This window comes from Rhinopithecus roxellana, chromosome 12 (genome assembly GCF_007565055.1).
Source record: "Rhinopithecus roxellana isolate Shanxi Qingling chromosome 12, ASM756505v1, whole genome shotgun sequence".
In the NCBI taxonomy this organism is placed as follows: Eukaryota; Metazoa; Chordata; class Mammalia; order Primates; family Cercopithecidae; genus Rhinopithecus; species Rhinopithecus roxellana.
Genome location: NC_044560.1, coordinates 26,195,835 through 26,214,383, shown reverse-complemented (window position 1 = coordinate 26,214,383; position 18,549 = coordinate 26,195,835). Strand labels below are relative to the sequence as shown.

The following is an 18,549-nucleotide window of genomic DNA, read 5'->3' as shown; positions in this document are numbered from 1 at the left end:
CACATAAACTCCCATGAGCAACACACCAGAAGCTGCAGGCAGGGGTTTTATAGACTGGCTTTTTGGACCAGCCCCAGAGCTCATTAACATCTACTCCCTTGCCCTCTGCGGAGACTGTGTGGAGGCTGCATGGAATCACACCCATCTCTCCTGTTTACAGAGGCCCACTGTGTGCCAAGCCTCCAGGCAACCCCGCAAGGAAGGTGGCTCTATCCTGCTTTATGAATAAATACAGAGGCCCAGAGAGGTTAAGTGACTTGTCCAAGGTCACACAGTGGGAGAGTAAAAGAGCTGAGGTTTAAATCCAGAATCCATGCTCCTTCCCCCAGACCGTGTGACCTCTGGTTAAGCTTGCCCAAGTTTTCCCCCAAGAACTCAAGAGGTTAAGCTCCCAGATATGACATCTTATGAGACCCGAAAGCCCAGGATGGTCATGTTGACCCACCTAGAGGGTCAGCAGAGGCACAGGAGGTGGGTCACCTTGGAAGGGAGACTCAGCACATCAGGGACATGACATGAAAGAGGCCCTGAGCCCCTTCCCTCCGCCGAAACCCAGAGTCCCCACTGTATCCCACATTCACCCCTCCAAAGACCTTTCACCCCATTCCTCCTCTGAAGGCCACCTGTGCTGATGATGTCCCCACTTTTACTGTGCATCTGTCTACATTTACCATACGCCAGGCTCTGTAGTCTTCATGCATAATCCCATTGACTATTGCAAGAACTCTGTAGAATAGCTGCCTTCTTTTTTTTTTTTTTTTTTAAGATGAAGTCTTGCTCTGCTCTGTCACCCAGTCTGTAGTACAGTAGCACGATCTCGGCTCATTGCAACCTCTGCTTCCCGGGTTCAAGCAATTCTCTTGCCTCAGCCTGCCAAGTAGGTGGGATTCTAGGCGCCTGCCACCATGCCCGACTAATTTTTGTATTCGGGGTTTTCACCATGTTGGCCAGGCTGCTTTCGAACTCCTGACCTCAAGTGATCCACCCACCTCGGTCTCCCCAGTTGCTGGGATTACAGGTATAAGCCACCATGCCCAACTAGAATGGCTGCTTTCAAGATCCCCTTTTTCATACAAGAAACTGAGGTCCAGAAGGGTAAGTAGCGTGCCTGAGGTCACACAGCAAGTAAACAACAGATTCCGGGTCTATCTGACTCTACCCCACCACACTGCCCCAAAACTTCACAATGTGGGTCCAGCAGACACTCTGTCCCCACCTTCTCAATCCCACAGTACTGGCTCACAACCCTGGGTGTCACCACAGATGCATGGATAACGACAATAACAGCTGCTTCTTCATGGGTACCTTCTGAGTGCCAACCTCACTGCCCCCTGTACCATCTCCTATCTACACAACAACCCTCAATGTTGATATTGCAATTCCTATTCTGCAGATGAGGAAACTGAGGCTCAGAAAGGGAAAATGTCTTACCCATTGTCCCACAGAGCTGGTAAGTGGAGGTGCCAGGGTTTGAACTCTCTTCTCTCTGGTTCCAGAACCACTGTTCCTTCCAGGTAAGCCAGCATGACAGTGAGACCAAACCATCCCAAAAGAGACTTGGCATGCATTCAACAAACATCCCAGGTGCCTAGGGTGTGCCCAGCACCATTCCAGGAGCCGCCAGTAAAAGAAACAAGACTGCTGTGTGACCAAGTGCGGTGGCTCACATCTGTAATCCCAGCATTTTGGAAGGCCGAGGCGGGTGGATCACCTGAGGTCAGGAGTTCAAGACCAGCCTGGCCAACATGGTGAAACCCCATCTCTACTAAAAATACGAAAATTAGCCGGGCGTGGTGGCAGGTGCCTGTAGTCCCAGCTACTCAGGAGGCTGAGGCAGAGAATCGCTTGAACCTGGGAGGCAGAGGTCACAGTGAGCCGAGATCGTCCCACTGCACTCCAGCCTAGGCAACAAGAGCAAGATTGCGTCTCAGAAAAAAAAAAAAAAAAAAAAAAAAGACTGATGTGTTCCTGGCCCCATGGCCCCATAAGCCCCATGGAAGGTTACCAGGGACCCCCGATCATTCCTGGCTGCTCTGCTTGGAGCCTCCCTTATAGCTGCCTCCTCTCATCCTCCAGTGCCACCCGCCTCCTCTGAGCTCCCAGGAACTTCCCAGATAGCCTGCCCCAGCCCCTGCGAAGGCAGTCCACAGCATTTCATCTCATGGGTCATTTTGCCCTCAGATGCTTCTCAACCAGCTCCTAACTGGGCAAACCAGATAGGCAGCTGTGGTGGCCCAGGCTTCTCTGAAGAACCCCTTAGACCCAGCCCAGAAGCCACGGCTGGCATCCACAGCACCTTTGTGGAGGTGGTTTGCTCACGGGCTTCCCCATCCTGAGAAGCTGGCTTGGGGTCTGCCCTATGTCACCATCGCCTCTACTGTCTGTGGCTGCCAAGGACAAGCCAACTGCTCAGAACAACTCATGGATACATCTGGTTAACTAGTTAATGCCAGACCCTGTGTTAAATGATCTTAATTGGCCGGGTGTGGTGGCTCATGCCTGTAAACCCAAGGCATGAGAGGCCAAGGAAGGCCAAGGAAAGTGGATCACTTGAGGTCAGGAGTTCAAGACCAGCCTGGCCAACATGGTGAAACACTGTTTCTACTAAAAATACAAAAATTAGCTGGGTGTGGTGGTATGTGCCTGTAATCCTAGCTACTTCGGAGGCTGAGGCAGGAGATCACTTGAACCCAGGAGGCAGAGGTTGCAGTGAGCCAAGACTGTGCCACTGCACTCCAGCCCGGGCAACAGAGCGAGACTCCGTCTCAAAAAAACAAAACAAAACAAAATGATCTTAATCATCATCATCTGCATCACCATCATCACAACCATCACCATCAACATAGCTAACATTTATTGAACACTTGCTACACGACAAGACCTGAGCCAGCCCTTTACTGTATTATGCCACGGAAACAAAATAATCCCATGAAGTAAGTACTGGAACCATCCCACACAACAGATGAGCACACCGATAAGCAGAGACGTTGAGCCGTAGCACCAAGTACTATAGTGCTTGTTAAATTGTCTATTACCCCTGCTATACTGTAATCTTCCTGAGGGCAGGATCATGTATCCAGTGCACAGAGCTGTGTCTCCAGAATGCAGTGCCTGGCATAGAAGAGGAATTCAATAAACAGTCTTTAGATGAATGAATGGATGGAGGATGGATGGATGGATAAAAATTATGGGTGGTAGACAAATGGATGGATGGAGGATGGATGTCTGGATGGCTGGATGGCTGGATGGATGGATGGACAGATGAATACAATTGAAAACCAAAAGGAGGCCAAGCACAGTGGTTTATGCCTGTAACACTTTAAGAGGTCAAGGTGGGAGGATCACTTGGGCCCAGGAGTTCAAGGCTGCAATGAACTGTGATCATGCCACTGTACTCCAGCCTGGGGGACAGAGCAAGACTCTGTTTCAAATAAATAAATAAACAAACAAACAAAGAAAATAATTATCTTAATGAATTTTTTTAAGTAAAGAAAACCAAGAGGAAAAGGAAAGGGGCTGGGTGCAGCAGCTCACACCTATAATCGTAGCACTTTGGGAGACCAAGGCAGGCAGATCACTTGAGTCCAGGAGTTTGAGACCAACATGGCAAAACCCCATCTCTACTAAAAATATGAAAATTAGCCAGGTATGGTGGCTTATGCCTGTGGTCTCAGCTACTCAGGAGACTGAGGCAGGAGAATCGCTTGAACCCAGGTGGCGTAGGTTGCCGTGAGCCGAGATCGTGCCACTGCATTCCAGCCTGGATGACCGAGTGAGACTCTATCTAAAAAAAAAAGAAAAAGAAAAAGAAAGAAAGAAAGAAAGAAAGAAAGAAAGAAAGAAAGAAGGAAGGAAGGAAGGAAGGAAGGAAGGAAGGAAGGAAGGAAGGAAGGAAAGAAGGAAAGAAGGAAAGGAAAGAAAGAAAGAAAGAAAGAAAGAAAGAAAAGAAAGAAAGAAGAAGAGAAGAGAGAGAGAGAGAGAGAGAGAGAGAGAGACAGAGAGAGATAAGAACAGAAAGAAAGAAAGAAAGAAAGAAACAAAAAAAGAAAGAAAGAAAGAAAGAAAGAAAGAAAGAAAGAAAGAAAGAAAGAGAAAAAAGCAAGAGGAAAAGCACTAGAGGGCAATAACCCTCCTTTCCCAGTCACCTACCCCCTCAGTGAATAGGTCAGAAACTGGATGCAGTTTTTCTGCTAACTGGAAAATCCCCTGGCAAGGATTCCAGGCAAAGCAGAGAAGAGTATGTTGATGTTTTAGGGGTAGGAAAAAAAAAAAAAAGGAGCATCCTGGGGGTGATAAACTTTGAGAGAGCTCAGTAAAGACTGCAGCGTAGAGAGTCTGATCAAGCATTTTCCCAGAAGTCACCAGGGAATTTAACCTGCTCAATTCCAAACTACAGGTCTCTGGATGAGCTCCGGCTGGGGGGTAAGGGTGGCACCATAAAATGTCTCCAATGTAGTGAGCTCCCTGCCCTGTGGCTCCAGGGTGGGGCCTGGGAACAGAGCCTTGCCAGACTCTCAAGTTCTGTTCAGAGTCAATCCCAACCCATTCCCTGGGTGCTGTCTCAGAATTGTGTGTGGAGCACCTGCCAGGAGCCTAGAACTTTAGGGAGATGATTCTCTGGTGTATTAAAAGATCTCATGCTGACCCACAAATCCTCCGACCACATGAATTCTGATCAGCGGCGTCAGCCAGCCACCCGGTACTGGGGTGAGATCAATGTGAAGCAGGTTCCCCCCTCCCCCACCCCTGCATTCCCTGATCAGAGCCCAGGGCTTCCAGTTTCCTGTGGGAGAAGCAAGACTCAGAGATGAAACAACCCAGTAGTCCCAGGAAAGCAGGCATGGAGGCCTGTGGCCCAGTTTTGTAGTTTCCAGAACAACTTTTCAAGAAAATGAAAAAGAGAAAAAGGTTAGAAAGCAGAGTGGGATCCCTGCCCCACTTAGAGACATCCACCGCCTGAATGGAACAAGTCATTGCCGTCCAAGACAGCACAACGAGGCATCCTGCCATCCCCGAGCCTTGTCTTTTTTTTTTTCTTTTGGAGACAGGGTCTCACTCTTGTCCAGGCTGGAGTGCAGTGGTGTGATCTTGGCTCACTGCAACCTCTGTCTCACAGGCTCAAGTAATTCTCATGCTTCAGCCTCTAAGTAGCTGCGACTACAGGCACACACCACCACGTCTGACTAATTTTCATATTTTCAGTAGAGATGGGGTTTCGCCATGTTGCCCAGGCTGGTCTCAAACTCCTGGGCTCAAGCAATCCACCCACCTTGGCCTCCCAAAGTGCTGGGATTACAGGTGTGAGTGACTGCGCCCAGCCAGCCTTGTCTATTTGTCAGAAACAGGGAGCGGGGGCAAACCTGGTGCCAAGACATGGCCTTCCTTTCATTGAGCATTTGCTATGCACCAGGCTTAGTGATCTGCCTGGGATAACTCTCAACCCTCTCAACACCTCAGTGAGACCAAGTGACTCAACCAAGTTCACACCATCTGAAGGGACAGAGCTGAGATTTGAACCCAGGTCTGACCAAAAAGTCCACATTTTTCCACTAATAAGGTGGAAAGGACTTAGGAGGCCTCTTCTCCCGCAAACATTGGCATTCGGGTTTATTCCAAAAATTGGCCACACAGACTAGGGGCAGGTTTCTACAGAGATCACTCCAGTCTTGGCCAGTCCCCCGAAAATCAGAAGCCATAAGAACCTCCCCCGCATTCCTGTGCTCCCTGGGCTTTGCAGCCATGCAGGGAGGACGGAGAGGGAGCACTGGCAGGGAACCCAGAGAGGGCACCCGGGAGCCATCCATTCGAGCAATTCAGAGACTTTCAGAGCTGGCAGGGCCCTGAGGAATAGGGGGTGGGGGAAGGAGTTATTGCCTTCTAGTTATTTTCCTCCTGGTTTTCTTTACTTTTTTTTTTTTTTTTTTTTTTTTGAGAGAGTCTCGGTCTGTCACCCAGGCTAGAGTGCAGTGGCAGGATCTCAGCTCACTGCAACCTCCACCTCCAGGGTTCAATCGATTCTCCCGCCTCGGCCTCCGGAGTGGCTAGGATGCAGGCACACGCCACCATGCTTGGCTAATTTTTGTATTTTTAGCAGAGGCGAGGTTTCACCATGTTGGCCAGGCTGGTTTCAGACTCCTGATCTCAAGTGATCTGCCCAGCTCGGGCTCCCAAAGTGCTGGGATTACAGGCATAAGCCACATCACCCAGTCTCTTTACTTAAAAAAAAAAAAAAAAAAAATTATTAAGAAAATGATTTTATTTCTTTATTTGGAAAGAAATCGCGCTCTGTTGCCCAGGCTGGAGCGCAGTGGTGTCATCACAGCTCACGGCAGCCTCGAACTTCTGGGCTCAGGCGATCCTTCCATGTCAGCCTCCCGAGTAGCTCAGACCACAGGTGTGTGCCACCAGGAACAAGACTAGAACCCATGGCGCAAGCCAACATCCTGCTTTCCTAGAGAGAGAAACTGAGGCCCCAAGAGGGCAAGCATTTGCTCAAGGTCATGCAGGGCGTGAAGAATGGAGTGGGGAGCAGAGGCAGCCTCCTGGCTCCCAGCCTAGGGTCCCATCCCCCACCCCAATTGACTCAAACCAACCATGACATTGGGACCCTTTTTACCAGATAGAATGGATGCTTATCAGATTTAATTATAACACTGCTCACGGGGAGAGACAGGGTAGACTAAGATGAGGAGGGAGAAGGTGGGCAGGGGCTCCTACTTAACCCCACTGGCTCCCTCCCTCTCCTCCCTCCCCCTGCTGGGGTATCGGATGTTTCTATAGTAGCTGAGCTGGGTTTGGCTGGGCCAGGAGGAAGGACCAGGGTTACCTGCAGAGCAGGTCACAGTGTGGTCCGGAGAGCTCCCTGTTTTCTTGGTTCCCCCTGAAACAAAGGCTGCCTTTGTTTCTGAGACAAGGAAGGATGGGGGAAGGGGGTCTCTGTCATTCTGCTGAAGGAAAAAATGGGAGCAGGCCTGAGCAGGGGAGAAGAGGACTTACTTGGTGGCAGCACCAGGCAGCACCAGGCCACCTGCCTCAGACCTACCTGCTAAGCTCCTAAACTTTCTTCCTATAAGCCTGGCCTCCTGGAATCCAAGGAGTCCATGCTGCAAACTTGTTCACTGCTTCTCGTCTGAGTACCCTGGGAGACTCCCATTCCCCGGGGAGCTGCCTCTCTACATGATGGGAGGTGCTTACTTCTGGGAACATGAAGATCAGACCAAGTTCAAATCCTTGGTTCCCCATCTCCTGGTCCTGTGACCCTGAGTGAGGGAGTTCATGTCCTTGAGTCTCAGCTTCCCTACAATAGAACATGGCTTGTGTTCCTGCATCCCAAGGTCATTTTATATGCACACACACACACACACACACACACACACACACACACATATATATATATATATATAAAATTTTCCTTGAGACAGGGTCTCACTCCACTGCCCAGGATGGAGTGCAGTAGTGCCATCTTGGCTCACTGCAGCCTCGACCTCTGGGCTCAAGTGATCCTCCTACCTCAGCCTCCTGAGAAGCTGGGACAATAGGCGAGCCACCACACCAAGCTAATTTTTGTTTGTTTGTTTGTTTTTTGTAGAGTTGGGGTTTTACTATGTTGCCCAGGCTGGTCCAAGGTCATTCTTTTTTTTTTTTTTTTTTTTCTTGAGAAGGAGTCTCACTCTGTCACCCAAGCTGGAGTGCAGTGACACAATCTCAGCTCACTGCAACCTCTACCTCCCAGGTTCAAGCGATTCTCCTGCCTCAGCCTCTTGAGTAGCTGGGATTACAGGTTCACAACACCCTGCCCAGCTAATTTTTGTATTTTAGTAGAGATGAGGTTTCACCATGTTCACCAGGCTGATCTCGAACTCCTGACCTCACGTGATCCATCTGTCTCAGCCTCCCGAAGTGCTGGGACTACAGGCATGAGCCACCATACCCGGAGGTCCAAGTTCATTCTAAGGATTAAATATCAAAGCTTTCAGTCACAGAAGAGACTGGAGACATGCCTTGGGTAATTACCTCTCTTCATACTAATTCTCTGTGTGCATGTGCCAGTGTTTGAAAAGCATTCCCAGACATGGCTATCAGTCACAGGGAATAAGTCACCAGCCCCTGCACTCAGATGGTGTGACCCAGGCCACAAGAGATTCAGTGGCTTGTTTAATGTCCTGTAAAGGCAGAAATAACTCTAGAATCCATGGCTCAGAAATCCCACTGTAGCTCAACCCAGAGGCACTGAGTGGGAAGAGCAGGAAATCAGGATTCAGCCAAGCCAGGCTCTAGTCTTGGCTGTGCCATGAACAGTGTGTGACCTTGGGTGGTGACTTTGGGTGAAGTGTGCTTTCAACTTTCTGACTGGTGATTTCAGTGTGATTGACCAGCTATGTGACCCAGGGCAAGTGACTTCATCTTTCTGGACCTCAGCTTCCTCATCTGTGAAATGGGGTTGCCAGGAGGGTTCAATGAGCTATGGCCTGAAGGATGCCTGGCACAGAGCTTGGTATACGATGGGTGCCCAATAAATGAAAATGTAGCAATGGTGGGCTGGGTGCAGTGGCTCACGCCTGTAACCCCAGCACTTTAGGAGGCCAAGGTGGGCTGATTACTTGAGGCCAGGAATTCGAGACCAGCCTGGCCAACATGGTGAAACCCCATCTCTACTGAGAATACAAAAATTAGCCAGGCGTGGTGGTGGGCACCTGTAGTCCCAGCTACTTGGGAGGCTGAGGCAGGAGAATCACTTGAACTCAGGAGGCAGATGTTGCAGTGAGCCGGGATCACACCACTGCACTCCAGTCTGGGCAACAGAGCTAGACTCCATCTCCAAAATAAAAAAAGAAAAGAAAAAGAAAATGTAGCAATGGCAATCACAGTTCACTGCAGCCTCAAACTTCTGGGCTCAGGCGATCCTTCCATCTCAGCCCCCCGAGTAGCTGAGACCACAGACGTGTGCCACCAGGAACATGACTAGAATTAGTAGTTAATATTGCTGTAATTAGTATTATCATTACAAGAGGGAGAAGACAGGATGGGATCAACTTAAGAATCTCTTGTTCCCGTGACTGCCCTGGAGAGGAAGTCCTGGAAGAAGATATCGGGGATGTGAATGGAGCCAGGCCAGTCATCCCCTTGAAAGTCCCGAAGTCTCATTAACTGAAGAGATCCAGCCAGAAGGACTCCTGGCATCACACTCAGAGCAAGCCTTTGTGGGGACAGAAGAGAGGGGTAGCCCTCTGGGGAGGCAGGATCTGACTCTGTTCCATCACTTAGCTGTGCGGCCCCAGGCAGCTCACCTGACCTCTCTGAGCCTCCATCCCTCAACTATGAGCATTATCACCATTCCTGCCCTTCCCAGCTCCCCAGGCTATTGTGAGCACCCTTCAGGATGGCATTGGCTGGCTTCGTAAACTGTCCAGCACCTTAGGATGAGGCGCTGCCCTCATTAACCACCAAGCTCCCCTAAATAGATGGGCAAGGTGGTGTGGACAGGCAGCATGTGAGGTGCCACTCCAGGAGGTCAAAATGTTAAGAAGGAAACAGACGCAGGGCCCAGGCCCCTCCCGCCCCTCTGCCACGCCCACTCTCACCTCCTGCCTCCTTTGCCCAGGACACTCCAAGGAAACCCTGACAGTGGTGTTGGAGATCCCGGGCCACAGCTTTCAACCCTCCCTCTGTTGTTGCATGCAACTGTCCTGGGAGTCATCAGTCATTGGTCCTGGATTCTGGTAGCTGGGGGCTACGTGAGAATAGGGTAATCTGCCAAGGAGGCAAAGCAGGTGACAGGAGAAGAGCTTGGATGGTGGCATTTCAGCCCCAGGAGGCCAACCAACCAGAGCGTCACGCAGTCACCTGAATGTCCCCTTTCCGACCTCAGCTTCACCATGCCAGGCAGGACCCCCTCCCTAGGAAGTCCCGTTCTCCTATGGTAGCAGCCAAGTACAACAGCTAAGAGCTTGGCTAAGCCCTGGAACCACACTCCCTGGGTTCAAAACTCGGCTCCTCCTCCTCAAGCTGTGAAATCTTGAGTAAGTTACTTAACCTCTCTGTGCCTGTTTCCTCTGCTATAAAATAAGAGTGATAGCAATAACACTTACCTCATTGGGGTGTCGGGGATGAAAGGCATTTACTCACCTACTGTACTTTGTTAGCAAAGTGCTCGCCACGAAGTAAGTGCCCAGTAATTTGCCAGACACTGACCATGCAAATAAAAGAGACTGCCTCCAAAAACAGTGAGCGCTACGCCTGTAATCCCAGCACTTTGGGAGGCCAAGGCAGGTGGATCACCTGAGGTTGGCAGTTCGAGACCAGCCTGACCAACATGGAGAAACCCTGTCTCTACTAAAAATACAAAATTAGCTGGGCGTGGTGGCTTATGCCTGTAATCCCAGCTACTTGGGAGGCTGCGGCAGGAGAATCGCTTGAACCTGGGAGGTGGAGGTTGTGGTAAGCCGAGATCGTGCCATTGCACTCCAGCCTGGGCAACAAGAGGGAAACTCCATCTCAGGAAAAAAAAAAGTGAGCTCTCCATTGCCGGGGATAGTCAAGCTGTGGCTAAACAGCCACCTGTCAGAGGTTCATGGCCTGGATGACCTTCAAAATGCCTCCCAACTGTGAGCCCATAAAATCCTCCTGTGAAATGGCTCCCACCAGCTGCATTCCTCCTCCCTGCTGAGGCCCGGATGACATGGGAGAGAGCTAACGGAGGGGGGAAGAAGCAGGGGGAAACAGCCAGGAGCCAGGAGGACCAAGGAAGGAGCCCTGGGCAGGGAGTCAGCCAGTCCGGCTTCCAGCCCCAGTTCCACCACCAATGCATCAATCCACCTCAGTTACTCCCTCTCCTCCAGGCCTCAGTTTTCCCAGCTGTAAAATGATGCCATTGAACTGAAGCCATCGTAGGCTGCGTCCCTCACCCTGTGATCCTAAGAAGGAAGTGAGGAAAGTACCCCCCTACACATGCCCTTGAAGTCCACCTCTGCCGTTCTCACTCCAGGTTGCCATGACCTGCCCCGCTAGGTGGCTGCAGGGTTGGGGTCACACCCATAGAGGCACCCAGCATGGTTCTCCTCACTGAGTCCATCCCAAGGTGGCCCCAAGCTCCAGCACCTGCTGAGAGGGAGCAAGGTGTCCTTGGGCCTGATGCACAAGGGTGTCAATGACAGCGGGGACCCCTCCCCCACGACTTCCAAAAGATTTTCCTCCAACTCAGCGAGGGGCAGAGATGGTTAAAAACAGAAAGGAAACTGACCTCAATCCTGTGCAGTCCAATCGCAGTCCTCCGGGAAGGGAGCACAAGTGACAGGGGCAGCCCCCTTCTACTGGGAAGGGTCCCGTCTGTTGGTTGAAGTAGCTGGCAGGGCAGGCAGGAGCCCAGAGGGTGAGTACACTGGCTTCCAGGGCTGGGCCCACACAGAGCCCAGGTATGTGAGTCACTCACTTGCCCGACCTGCCGGGCAGGCGAGGGTGGTGAGCAGGAGGACAGGAGGCGGCCCTGGCAGTCCACGAGGAAAAGCTAGACTGAGTCAAGCCAGCCAGGGCTGGGCCATCCATCAGCCAGCCTGGGAGGGCCAGGAAGCTGGCTCGGGTGAGGAAGGGAGGGGCGAGAACCAAGATGGGGCCTCCAGAGGGGGGTGCCAAGCAGTAGGGCTGAGCTCCGACGACTGCCTGCTGGCCTGGGAAGGCACACAGGGCCCGGGTACAGGGCAGGATTGGAGGGTAACCCATGGGCTGCACCCCTTTCAGCCAGAGAAGGTAGAAAGGAATATGCTTTGACGTCAGAAAGATGCAAGTGCCAATCCCTGCCGTCTCCAGCCGTGTGACATCATGCAACCGGCCTTGTCTCTCTGAGCCTCAGTTTCCTCCTTTTTTTTTTTCGAGATGGAGTCTCTGGTTGTCGCCCAGGCTGGAGTGCAATTGCGCAATCTTGGCTCACTGCATCGCTGCAACCTCTGCCTCCCAGGTTCAAGTGATTCTCCTGCCTCAGCCTCCCGAGTAGCTGGGATTATAGGCACCCGCCATCACGCTCAGCTAATTTTGTATTTTTAGCAGAGACGGGGTTTCACCAGGTTAGCCATGCTGGAGTTTCCTCCTTTGTTTTCATTTTCTTTTTTTGAGGCAAGGGCTCTCTCTATCACCCAGTGGCGGGACAATCAGATCATGGGTCACTACAGCCTCAACCTCCTGGGCTCAGGTGATCCTCCCACCTCAACCTCCCAAGTAGCTGGGACCACAGGTACACGCCACCATGCCTGGTTAATTTTTGTATTTTTTGTAAAGACAGGGTTTCACCATATTGCCCAGGCTGGCCTCGAACTCCTGGGCTCAAGTGATCCTCCTGCCTAGGCCTCCCAAAGTGCTGGGATTATAGCCGTGAGCCACTGTGCCCATCCAGTTTCCTCCTTCTTAACCTGGGATGATTATAATAGGCCCTGCCTGATGGGGTTTTTGTGAGAATTAAATGAGACTGTGTAGGGAAAGGGCTCCTGGCTCCGAGAGAATTGGCACTAATGATGGCTCTGATTATGCTGATGTTTTTTTTTTTTTTTTTTTTTTTTTTTTTTTGAGATGGAGTTTCACTCTTGTTGCCCAGTCTGGAGTACAATGGTGCGATCTTGGCTCACTGCAACCTCCACCTCCCGGGTTCAAGCAATTCTCCTGCCTCAGCCTCCCAAGTAGCTGGGATTACAGGCATGCGCCACCACACCTGACTAATTTTGTATTTTTAGTAGAGATGGGGTTTCTCCATGTTGGTCAGGCTGGTCTCAAACTCCCAACCTCAGGTAATCTGCCACCCACCTCAGCCTCCCAAAGTGCTGGGATTACCAGTGTGAACCACTGCACCTGGCACTGATGCCGCTTAAGGGCAGTGGGACCAGCTCTCTGAGTTCTTCTTTTTTCTTTTTTTTTATTTTTTTTATTTTTTGAGACAGAGTCTTGCTCTGTTGCCCAGGCTGGAATACAGTGGTGCAATCTCAGCTCACTGCAACCTCCGCCTCCCAGGTTCAAGTGATTCTCCTGCCTCAGCCTCCCAAGTAGCTGGTACTACAGGCGTGTACCACCATGCCCAGCTAATTTTTGTATTTTTAGTAGAGACGGGGTTTCACCATGTTGACTAGGCTGGTCTCGAACTCCTGACCTCAGGTGATCTACCCACCTCAGCCTCCCAAAGTGCTGGGATTATAGACTTGAGCCACTACACCCGGCCTCACTCTGAGTTCATATTGTCAGTTTTGATCACCCCTAGATCTTGGCCAACATCTTCTGGGATCATTAAGAGCACAAGTATCTAGACATCAGGAACAAGTCATTTAACCACACACACTTGCTCTACCCTTCTCATGTGCTCCTGAGAACCCAGAATGGGGTTTCAAAGGTAATCAACCCCTTCCCTCAACACACTCACAGATCAGCAGTCTACACATGGATGCATGAATTTCACACCAAAGCCCAGCCCCACTTTCTGCTCAGACACCAGCAATAGAGGCCTCAGGGTCCTAGATTGGGGTCCAGCAAACTATCGCCCATGGGCCAAATCCAGCCCATCACCTGTTTTGGTAAGTAAAGTTTTATGGAAATACAGCCACACCCATTTGCTAATTTACCATGTTGTCCATAGGTACTCTGGAGACACAGCAGCACAACTGAGCAATGGCAGAGACTGAAGGACCCATAAAAGCCAAAAATATTTACAATCTGGTCCTTCACAGAGAAGTTTACTGACTTCTTAGATGATGAAAATAATAATAATGAAGGCTGGGTGCTGTGGCTCATGCCTGTAATTCTAACACTTTTGGAAGGCCGAGGCAGATGGATCACCTGAGGTCAGGAGTTCAAGAACAGCCTGGCCAACATGGTGAAACCCCGTCTCTACTAAAAATACAAAAAATTAGCTGAGCGTGGAGGTGGGCACCTGTAATCCCAGCTACTCAGGAGGCTGAGGCAGGAGAATTGCTTGAACCCTGGAGGTGGAGGTTGCAGTGAGCCAAGATCGTGCCATTGCACTCCAGCCTGGGCGACAGAGGGAGACTCTGTCTCAAAAAACAAGAAAAGGAAGGAAGGAAGGAAGGGAGGGAGGGAGGGAGGGAGGGAGGGAAAAAGGAAGGAAGGAAGGGAGGGAGGAAGGAAGGGAGGGAGGAAGGGAGGGAGGAAGGAAGGGAGGGAGGGAGGGAGGGAGGAAGGAAGGGAGGGAGGGAGGGAGGGAAAAAGGAAGGAAGGGAGGAAGGAAAGAAGGAAGGAAGGAAAGGAGGGAGGGAGGGAGGGAAAAATGAAGGAAGGAAGGAAGGAAGGAAGGAGGGAGGGAGGGAGGGAAGGAGGGAAGGAAGGAAGGAAGGAAGGAAGGAAGGAAGGAAGGAAGGAAGGAAGAGAGAAAGAGAGAAAAGAATAATAATGATAATCCTGGTCATTGGCTCTTACGTGTGTTATACTCTAAAAACCTTCGGCGGTGGCTCACACCTATAATCTCAGCACTTTGGGAGGCCAAGGTGGGCAGATCACTTGAGGTCAGGAGTTTGAGACCAACCTGGGCAATATGGCGAAACTCTGTCTCTACAAAAATTTGCCAGGCATGATGGCACGCACCTGTAGTCCTAGCTACTCAGGAGGCTGAGGCGTGAGAATCACTGAACCTGGAAGTTGCAGTGAGCTGAGGTCATGCCACTGCACACTCCAGCCTCGGCGACAGAGCAAGACTCTGTCTCAAAAATAAATAACTAATGATAATAAAAAACACCTCTCCATACCGAATTTCGTATAAGCTTCACAAGATTTCCCCTTTTTATAAAGAGGGAAACTGCTTCTCAGAGCTAAAGTAACTTGCCCAAGGTTACACTGAGAGTCTGTAGTACACAAATGTTTTGAATGAAGAGCTGACAAAATCCAAAGTCTCTGGCTCTCCTGGTTACCCAAATGAGGAAGTCCCTGTTGGATTGAAAAGTCCTGGAGCGTGAGAGAGTAAACACGTGCCTGGTTGACTGGGTTCCCTCCTGGGAGGCTGCCGACCTTTGCACCAGAGACTGCCTAGATTTGAATCCTGGCTCTGATTATGAAATAGGAACACAACCATGCAGGAGAATTAAATGCAGTTTTGCCTATACAGCACCTAGAACAGCGTTCACCAGGCAGAAAGCCTTCTGCCACTGTGAGAGCTTTGTGGTCCTTATTTGAAGGCTTAGAGTGTGAGAGGAGGGAAGGTGGAAACAGGCTGCTCCACCTGCAGAAGTAATAGCGTGGAGACCTCTTCCTTGGTGGGGACCTGGCCAGAGATGGGAGGGGCGATTCCAGGTTCCCTTGTTCTGGGGTTTTGCAAGAGGTGATGCTGCCCCCTCCCACCCCCTAGCCTTGATTCCTGTACTTCCCTTAACCCTGGCAAGGAGGAGGTTGCAGCGGTTAGGAGGCTGCATTCTCGTTCCCAGATCCCCATCCGGGAAGGGCTGCCTTCCCATCTCACCCACCTGGAAGGCTGACCTGGGCTTTTCACTCCCACAGCAGCAGCCGCCGCAGCAGAGGTCAGGGGACAGGGAGGGGAGTGTGGAGCGGCCAGAGCTGGCCTTTGTGTGTTCACTTGAAACTCTGGACCAGCCTCCATTTTCTGAAGGGTGGAAAGGTCTCTGGAATCTCCTCTTGCCCTGTAGAGGGGAGGGGTCTTCTCTACCTTTGCCCCTCTTCACTCCATCCATACCCCCAGCCTGCCCTGGAAAGGCCTGAGGAGGGCAAAGGAGGGGCTGAATATTAGTTGAGAAGGAGCCACACATTCAGAGAAAAACAAATCAGTAAATCCACCTCCACATTTTTTCCCCCAAACTGTTGGTCACTCCAAGAGGTGAGGGGAGGCTTTTCCCCACTGGTAGCATAACGAGTTTCCTAAGCCACACTCCACTCAGCAAGGCTGCCAGGCGACCAGCTCCCCCAGCACACTGGAAGCAGCCCTTGTCAGCAGCAGCTGTGCCCACCTACAGTCACTTAGTCACTGAGACAGCACCCCAAGGAGTCCCTCACCAAGCCTTTAGTCTTCTCTGCCGTCTGTACAGGACCCCAAAGCAGTACCATGCCGGGCTCACCATTACCTGAGGCTAAACTTTGATTTAGAAGCAGTATCTGGGCAGGTGCAGTGGCTCACACCTGTAATCCCAGCATTTGACTCAGGCGGGCAGAGCTCTTGAGTCCAAAAGTTCAAGACCAGCCTGGGCAACATGCAAAACCCTGTCTCTACTAAAAGAACAAAATTTAGCTGGGCATGGTGGCGCACACCTGTACTCCCAGTTACTCGGGAGGCTGAGGTGGGAGGATCTCTTGAGCCCAGGAGGCACAGGTTGCAGTGAGCCATGATTGTATCACTCTACCCTAGCCTGGGTGACACAGCAAGACCGTCTCAAAAAAAAAAAAAAAAAAAAAAAAAAAGAGAGAGAGAGAAAGAAAAAGAAAAAGAAATAGTATCTGGCAGGGCACAGTGGCTTGAGCCTGTAATCTCAGCACTTTGAGAGGCTGAGGCGGGAAGATCACCTGAGGTCAGGAGTTCGAGACCAGCCTGGCCAACATGGTGAAACCCCATCTCTACTAAAAAAAAAAAAAAAAAAAATTAGCCGGGCATGGTGACCATGCCTGTAATCCCAGCTACTCCAGAAGCTGAGGCAGGAGAATCCCTTGAACCCAGAAGGCAGAGGTTGCAGTGAGCCAGGATCGCACCACTACACTCCAGCCTGCGCAGCAGAGTGAGACTCCGTCTCAAAAAAAAGAAAAGAAAGAAAAAGAAATAGTATCTAAGTGCCCACTATGTACCCTGGCCTCCCCTACAAGATGCTAGGAGCACACTCTCCCACACTTCTGTCAGCCAAAAATGTCTGCAGACATTACCTAATGCCCCCCACCAACCACCCAGGACCAATTTCCCGGCATTGAGGACCCTTGTTCACAGCCGTCAATTTCATGTGATTCCCGCACCAACTTTCTGAAGAAAGCAGTCTGGGCATTTTTAGCCGTTTTATCCATAGGAAAGCTGAGGCTTGGTGCTATCAAGAGAGTGTCCCATTTCAAATAGTCAGTGGCTCATGCTCCACAAACAGAAGCTGGAAAGGGAATAAGTCACTCCCTGGAGGGGCCGAAGGACAACTGGTGCCGGGGTTAAAATGGACTGCACGGGGCCGCTGGCACAAGAGGCTCAGAGGCCGCAACTGGGGCTCCCTCCTCCCCCACCTCCAGCCAACTGGCCTCCAAGCTGAGCAGGTCCCCAGGCCAGGTCAAGGTGGTAGCCTAACCAGGACCCAGGATGACTTTTAGAGGCCCCCCCCGACCCACACACACACCTCAAAAGCAATAAGCCAGAAGACACAAAAGATGTATGTAAGGCAAAATGAAAATAGCATCTTTCTAAATCTTCTGATTGAAAATTCCCAGACGATTTCATCAGAGTGGAAGTGATTCCATAGAGGGGTCCCAATTCATTTATTATTGAGGAGGAGGTTGCCCAATCCCAAACAACCCTCCCATTTCCTTCCTGAGAAGCATGCTCCACTCCCAAGGATGGATCCAAGGATGGATCCCAGCAGGCAGAGTGATGCCATGTGATCCATCCCATGGCTTGCCCACTCGACAGGCACATTCTCTGCCTCAGAAATTTGGAACTGGCCAGTCGGGTGCAGTGGCTCACGCCTGTAATCCCAGGACTTTGGGAGGCTGAGACCAGCGGATCACTTGAGATCAGGAGTTCAAGACCAGCCTGACCAACATGGCAAAACCCCGTCTCTACTAACAATACAAAACTTAGCTGGGCATGGTGGCAGGCACCTGTAATCTCAGCTGCTCAGGAGGCTGAGGCAGGAGAATCACTTGAACTCGAGAGGTGGAGATTGCAGTGAGCTGAGATAGTGCCACTGCATTATAGCCTGAGTGACAGAGCGAGACTCTGTCTCAAAAAAAAATTTTTTTTAATGTATGTTATGTATATTTTACTACAATTGAGAGAGAGAGAAAATGAAAGATGCACTGCCTGGTTTCCTAACCCATGTCCAGCTCCTGAGTCTGCCTCTTAAGAGGCCAGGGCAGGTCCCTAGTTTCCAAAACATCCCTGAATCCTCAGAAGATATACCCTTTTTTTTTTGAGACGGAGTCTCACTCTGTCTCCCAGGCTGGTATGCAGTGCTGCAATCTCGGCTCACATCAACTTCCACCTCCCAGATTCAAGCAATTCTTGTTCCTCAGCCTCCCAAGTAGCTGGAACTATAGGCATGCACCACCACACCCAGCTAATTTTTGTATTTTTAGTAGAGACAGGGTTTCGCCATGTTGGCCAGGCTGGTCTCGAACTCCTGGTCTCAAGCCATCCGCCTGCCTCTGCCTCCCAAAGTGCTGGGATTACAAGCACGAGCTGCTGTGCCCAGCCTACATTCCCTCTTTTGCTTAAGCACATTCAAGCAGGGCTCTGTCCTTGCAAATGAAAGAATTTTGGGCTGGTCACGGTGGCTCACGCCTGTAATCCCAGCACTTTGGTTTACGCCGTTCTCCTGCCTCACCCGGCTAGTTTTTTGTATTTTTTTAGTAGAGACGGGGTTTCACTGTGTTAGCCAG

General features: G+C 50.9%; 1 protein-coding gene across 2 annotated transcripts in view; it reads right to left on the bottom strand.

The window, feature by feature from the left end:
• The window catches only part of ARHGEF10L (Rho guanine nucleotide exchange factor 10 like), a 182,075-nt gene extending 170,686 nt beyond the window's left edge, over window positions 1-11,389 (bottom strand). The window contains exon 1 of one of the 2 annotated variants that reach the window (XM_010373032.2): window positions 11,240-11,389. The gene's annotated coding sequence lies outside the window, so the exon portion shown is untranslated. The remainder of the gene's footprint in view (window positions 1-11,239) is intronic. The other variant, XM_030912690.1, reaches the window with a different exon arrangement.
• Between the last annotated feature and the right edge of the window lie 7,160 nt (window positions 11,390-18,549).